General features: G+C 43.5%; 1 non-coding gene across 1 annotated transcript; it reads left to right on the top strand.

Annotated features, from left to right (window-relative positions):
• The first annotated feature begins 1,420 nt into the window (after positions 1–1,420).
• LOC123933310 lies at positions 1,421–1,611 on the top strand. Its single transcript, XR_006816557.1, has one exon. It is a non-coding gene; the product is annotated as a U2 spliceosomal RNA (small nuclear RNA).
• The last annotated feature ends 5,130 nt before the right edge of the window (positions 1,612–6,741 follow it).

The raw sequence follows: 6,741 nt of genomic DNA, 5'->3' as shown, positions 1-6,741 counted from the left end.
AAAAAATGAATTAAAAAAACCAATGTATGTGAAAAGTTCTAGCGCACAGGAGGTGCTCAGGGCCCTTTCTCTATCATTAGGAAAGGGTCAAGGGGCATCTCTGATCGTGTTGGGGCTGGGGGGGGGGGGTGCTGACTGTCACAAGGTCAGGCTTGTGTTCCCTGGCTGAGCACACAGTTCCAACCACCGCCATTCCCGTTGAGTGGCGCCCCCTGTTGGCGCGCGGCACCTCCGCCCTCAGTTCACCAGTCTGGATGTTTTGCATCAGAATATGTGCTGGGTGAACTCATTAAAATGACAGAGGCACGGATCCCACTTCTGGAGAAAAATTCAGTAATTCTGCGGTGGGGCTCTGGATTTTTGCTCTTTATCAACCTCGCTGGGTGAATCTTCTGCATAGGAGAATCATCAACTCAGAATCTCCCATTACCCTGTAATCTCTTCCTCTGAACCGTATTCTTCAGTGATCACAGTAACACTTGTCGGCTGGTTCTTCATTATTTTTTTAAAAGATTTTATTTATTTATTTGACAGAGATCACAAGTAGGTAGAGAGGCAGGCAGAGAGAGAGAGAGTGAGAGGAAAGCAGGCTCCCTGCTGAGCAGAGAGCCCGATGTGGGGCTCAATCCCAGGACCCTGAGATCATGACCTGAGCTGAAGGCAGAGGCTTTAACCCACTGAGCCACGCTGGCGTCCCTCGGCTAGTTCTTTAAACAGGATGCCATCGAATGCCTTAAATTTGCACAATTAATCCAAGCGCTTTATCCTCGCTCAGTCCTCACAGTCATTCTCTCTACTTGGCTGGGCAAGTAGGTTCCCTACGTGGAACCCGAAGTAGGCTTTCCTCCATGGGCACGCAGCTCTCTAGGGGTGAGACAAGAACTGGATTCCCAACTTCCTGACATTCAAGTACTCAGACCTTCCTTCCTCTGGAAATGAAATCATGCCCATCCTTGTTCCCCATTCACTTTTTCTTTTTGTTTCTGCCTCTTGGAGATTTTTTTCCCCCTTTACTCATTCTAGGCCTCCTTTCTTTTTTGTTTGTCCTTAAAGTGTTGGCTTCTTCGTCAAATATCACCATTATTCATCTTCCTTGATAATACTTTTTTCCTCACTCTAACAAAGCAGAGGGAGCGGTTATATGCGCGACGGTACAACTTTACAGTGAAAGCACATGCAGTTGTTCAAAGGAGCGAGAAGGGAAAGGGCTTCCTAACGCAGTGAGACATGTGAAAAGCAGGTCCCAGAGGAGCACACGTGTGTCTGTGAACGAAGTTATGAAAGCACATTTATATACTCGTACAAAAGACACAAAGCCAACTTTTACCCTTGAAGCACCCCTCTGGGTAGGGTGAACAACCATCCCAGTTTGCCTGTCCCTGGGAAACAAGACTTTTGGTTTTTAAAAATTGGGAAAGTCATCGCTTCTCGGCCTTTTGGCTAAGATCAAGTGTAGTATCTGTTCTTATCAGTTTAATATCTGATACGTCCTCTATCCGAGGACAATATATTAAATGGATTTTTGGAGCAGGGAGATGGAATAGGAGCTTGCTCCGTCCACTCCACGCATCGACCTGGTATTGCAGTACTTCCAGGAACGGTGCAAAAAAGAAAAAAAAAAATTGGGAAAGTCTCAGGCAAGTGGGGACAGGTAGGCCACCTTACCTCTGGGCAGCAGTGGGATTTGGAGATGGGCCAGGTGAGGGATGACAGGTGCAGAACTGCGGCCTCCTGCTCTTTTCCTTAAACAACCTCTACAAACTCCAGGGAGTCCTGGTAGCTGTGTACATGGCTTTGAATCCAACTGCCTGCGTTACCGCAGAGCTTAGATGCAGGGGGAATCTTACCAGGGCCAATTTCCAACTCAGCATCCATTGCCCCATCTGCTAAAACTGGGTAAGTAATAATAACCATCTCCACAGAAATCAGAGGACTGAATAAATGAATACATTTGGAAGGCTTTTGGGTGCATAGCAGGTACCCAAAAATGCTAGGTGTTACCCCATATCTGCTCTATTTGAATCTTCTCTGGGTGGTATTTATTAATGGCTTTATTTAATTGTGGTTGCGTTTTTTTTTTAATTTCAGAGAAATAAACCTTAAAAAAAAAAAAAGAAAAGAAAAAGAAAAACCCTTTGATATCCTGGCACCATTCTTTTGTCTATGCTGTAACTGTATCTGTGTGTGTGACTCTGTGTGTATCATCTTCTAAATATTTTCCACAGCTGTTCTTTTTTATTCTGTTATTAAATAAATATGTTTGACTTCAGTCTATCTCCATGCTCAAAACATAAAGCAGAGCCTCTCTTTTGTCACATGCAGGAGTGGGGCCAGTCCTCCACATTCTCCCTATTTGCTTATTTAAACAGTGTTTGTTTCCTTCTTTATCCAGTGGTACGGGATGTTTGGCCAAAGCAAGCAAATGTCACTTTATTTAATGGCCAGCTGGGGCACTCTGTCCTAAAAACTGTAGCTCACCCAGAGGTGATTTGAGCAAGACCCACAATGGAAGACAACTAACTCATTCATGCCTCAGGGTCGTGTTTATCTTTCCATTGTCAGAAAAAGACCTGTTTGCTTGACCGGAGGTCCTTGGGTTAAGCCTATTAGAAAGGATGACAGCTTGATCATCACAGATCTGTGAGAAATGATAGTCTTCGGCTTCCTCAAATATTCCTGCTTCCAAATCTCCCAGTTTTCAGTGGGAGGAGGGATTTAAATTTAGGGAAGTTTAGTTATTTATTCAAGCTAACAAATATTTATTCTTTACAATGGGACTGCCAACAGAACTTCAATTCATGAGTTTGCTAGTCTTTTGCATGTTGTGTTTAAGGCACAACCTGCTACAAACATAACTGTGCTCTTCTTAAAAACACAAGTTTTGGGTTTGTTTTTTTTTGTTTGTTTTTTTTTTTTTTGGCTGACGCCAATGCCACCTGTGCAAATTTCGCCAACTTTTTTCTTTTCTTTTCATTAACTTATTTGTAACTGCTGTTAGCAGAGGGCAATAGGGCGGAATGGCCAAGAATTCAGACTCTGGCCACCAACTCCTGAAATCATCCTTTGGCCTGACAACATTAGGCAAATTCTATCACCTCTCTATTGTGTGGTTGCCTCATTTGTAACAACAGTGATATTTTATTTCACAGGGGCTTTGTAAGTAATAAATGATGAAATAAATGTAAATGGCTTAAAACTTGCCAGGCACACAGTGAACACGAAAATGCTAACTTCTGCTTGTGCGTGCGTGTGTATTTACACCACAGGGAGAGGGGATTTTGAAGCTCTCTGCAGCAGTGATAGGCAACCGGGTAGCCACCAGTGTTTAGGGCGACCCAGCTCCCTTACTCCCTTCTTCTGGTAAGAACCTCATTCTGTCTGGGCATTGCCTCTGTTGGACCTGCCCACCCCAGCGTCCTGGGCACAAGGGAGTTCACTGGCCTGTGAGTGACCAGTCAAGTCCTTCCCCTGGATTTGATAAATAGAGGTTTTGATAATGATGATGACAACAATGATTACAACAGCCAGTCCTAAAAAGCACTTGCTATGTGCAAGTTGGTTGGACAACATCTAATTGCTATGCTATTTTTTTATAACATTTAAAGGTCCTTGGAAGTGTCTCCTAGCTATGCCATTGATGTCACAATTTCAAACATTTGTTTTTATTGTCCCCATGTATGCATATTTTGACCTCTCTGAATCCTTTTTTATCATTATTATGTTAGTCACCATATAGTACATCATTAGTTTTTGATGTAGTGTTCCTTGATTCATTGTTGCGTATACACCCAGTGCTCTATGCAATATGTGCCCTCCTTAATACCCATCACTGGGCTAACCCATTCCCCTAGTTTGTTTCCCAGAGTCCATAGTCTCTCATGGTTCATCTCCCGCTCTGATTACCCACCCCCCTTCATTTTTCTCCTAATTCTTATGAAATTATAGCTTTGAAGAATATGGGGACTCCAATTAAAACTGTTAGAATAAGTTAAACAGTGTAGACCAAGGTTTTGTTAAAATAAACACCATTAATGAAAAATTTGCTTTGGAAAATATGTTTTATGTAGTTTCTCAGACCTCTATTCCTTGAGGGGGGGAAAAACAATTAAGATGCTAAAGAAGGGAGTGTCTGGGTAGCTCAGTTTTTCAAGCATCTGCCTTTGGCTTGGGTCATGATCTCGGGGTCCCAGGATTGAGCCCTGTATCAGCCTCCCTGCTTGGCGGGGAGTCTGCTTGTCCCTCTGCCTCTCCCCTGCATCATGTTCTCTTTCTTGCTCACTCGCTCTCCCAAATAAATAAATAAAATCTTAAAAAAAAAAGAAGTTAAAGAAGTACTTTTGGGGCACTTACTATAGGATAAGTGTATTAGGATGTATATTTTTTTTCACAGGCACAATCTATTACAAACATAATTGTGCTCTTAAAAAAACAGCTGCTATTTATCAAGGAAGTCCTGTGTTTCATATCCCCTACATTAGTTAATTCATGGCAACCCTCATAATAATGCAACAAATCAGGATTTAATTCCCCCACTTCATAGATGAGAAATTGATGTCTTCAGCAATGTGTTGATTCTTTAAGATTAAGCAGCTGCTTTAGGGAAGTGAGATTTAAAGTCAGATACTTTTAGATTCCCAAAGCTGATGGTTTTCTTTTCTTTTCTTTTTTTTTTTTTTTTTAAGATTTATTTATCTATTTGGGAGAGAGAGTGCACAAGTGGGTGGGGCAGATGGAGAGGGTGAGAAAAATCCCAAGCAGACTCGGAGGCCAACACAGGGCTTGATCTCACAACCCTGAGACCACAACCTGACCTGAAACCAAGAGTCAGTCGCTCAGCCAACTGTGCTACTCAAGCGCCGTCCCCCCTCCAAGCCAATGCTTTTCCCCACTCATTATACTTTCTTTCATGGAGTAATGAACAAGACAATGTATTTTAAGTTACATCAGGATTTCTCAAGTGGTGGTATCGACATTTGGGACCAGGTCATTCTTTTTTTGTGAGGGATTTCCTGTGCATGGAGGATGTCTAGCAGCATCTCTGGGCTCCACCTACTAAATGCTAGTATCATCCTCCAGTTATGACAATCAAAGATGTTTCCAGACATTGTCAAACTCCCCTGGAGGAGAGAAATCATCCCTGGTTAAGAACCATGTACTCAGTCACACTCCCCACTATTCAGAGGGAAAATGATCTGTTTTGAGCTTTCATAAAGACAGACTGTAAAGGGATTTCCCAAACAAAGCCTGCTCGAAGGGTCCATGATTACGTCGGCATGAACTAAGTAGATGCAGATATTGGAGATTTGATGATAATTGGTGTGCAGTCAGCTCAGTGAGGTAGTTTAGACTTCAGAGTGACCTCCTGCCAAATTTGCCCTTCACTCACTGCCCTGCCTCTGGGATATTAGCACTAACGAATAAGGGCGATGTCATATTTACACAAGGAGAGATAACACAAAGGATAGCCTGCTCCTTCAAAAACACGAAATCAAGTGAGATAAAAATTCAGAAAAGCAGTCAGGCAGTTAACAACTGTTTAGAAATTCCAGCTCCATGATGGTCATTGTCCTAAACCCAGGGAATACTACAGGCAGAAAAGAGAAAATAGAGTCCTTCACAGAGTTTGAAGTCTAGTAAGGAAGACAGGCATTAGCAAAAAAATTACACATGTGATTAATTCAGTAATTACACATAGGCATGGAGCTGCAAAAGATTCATCCTTATTATGCTTTTGGATGCCGGGCCATAAAGCACATGATCTCTGTTTATGCTGGTTAACAAGCTACTATCCCTGAGCTCCCCTTCCACTTCTCTAAAGTCCGTCTTCTGGTTAAGCACAAACTACATTTCCCAGATGCCTTTGCCTAGTGGTTTCCTGTTAAATCCTGTTCACAGAAAGCAGAGAGGGAACTTAGAAGGCAGGAGAAAAAGAGAAGCAGATAGAAGGGCCTGGAGAAGGGACTTCCTTCTCCATGTTTGCTTAAAGTTCTTGTCAAAGTTGCCCCAGCAGTACCCTTTGGCCCAGAGCGGCAGCTGGTTCCAGCCTCCAAGGCCTTCTGGTATTCCTAGGACCAGTCTGGTGCCCTACAGAGCAGCCAGCGGTGGCCAGGTTGTGCCCCTTCGCACAGCTCTGCAGAACTCCCCCTACGCTGTTCTGTTCTTTAAACCTTCCAGCATCTTGCACTAACACCCTTCACTCAATCTCCTCTGTTAAAACACCTCATGTGTTGTGTTTTCCTGACTGAACCCTCCCTGACACATGATTTGGAGTCAAGCTTCTACAAAGCAGAAACACAACAAGGCTTCCTGCTGATCAAGGCAAGGACATGAGGAATCTTCCCTATTTTGGAGGGTGACTTCAGAAGATGGAATCAGGGGAAAATAGAAACACATGTCTGAGGACGGAGAAGTGAACAAGACCAAGTCCCTGCTGCCCACAGAGCTCATGATCTAGTGGGAGGAGCTAGACAGTAAATGAATAAGTCACCAGTAAGTCACACAGTTTGGCAGGGCATGTTAGTTTCCTACGGTTGCTGTGACAAAGTACCACAGGCTGGGGGGCTTACAACAGCAGAAATGTATTCTCTCACAGTGCTGGAGATCAGAAGTCCAAAATCATGCCCATGCTCCCTATGAAGGCTTCACAGACGGATCCTTCCTTTGCCTCTTCCAGCTTCTGGTGGTGCCAGGCGTTCCTCAGCTTGGGGGTCCCATAACTCCAATATGTCCCACCATCTTCAC

Source organism: Meles meles, chromosome 20 (assembly GCF_922984935.1).
Source record: "Meles meles chromosome 20, mMelMel3.1 paternal haplotype, whole genome shotgun sequence".
Classification (NCBI taxonomy): domain Eukaryota; kingdom Metazoa; phylum Chordata; class Mammalia; order Carnivora; family Mustelidae; genus Meles; species Meles meles.
Note: the sequence above shows the minus strand (reverse complement) of the source record. Positions and strands in the feature narration are given on the sequence as shown.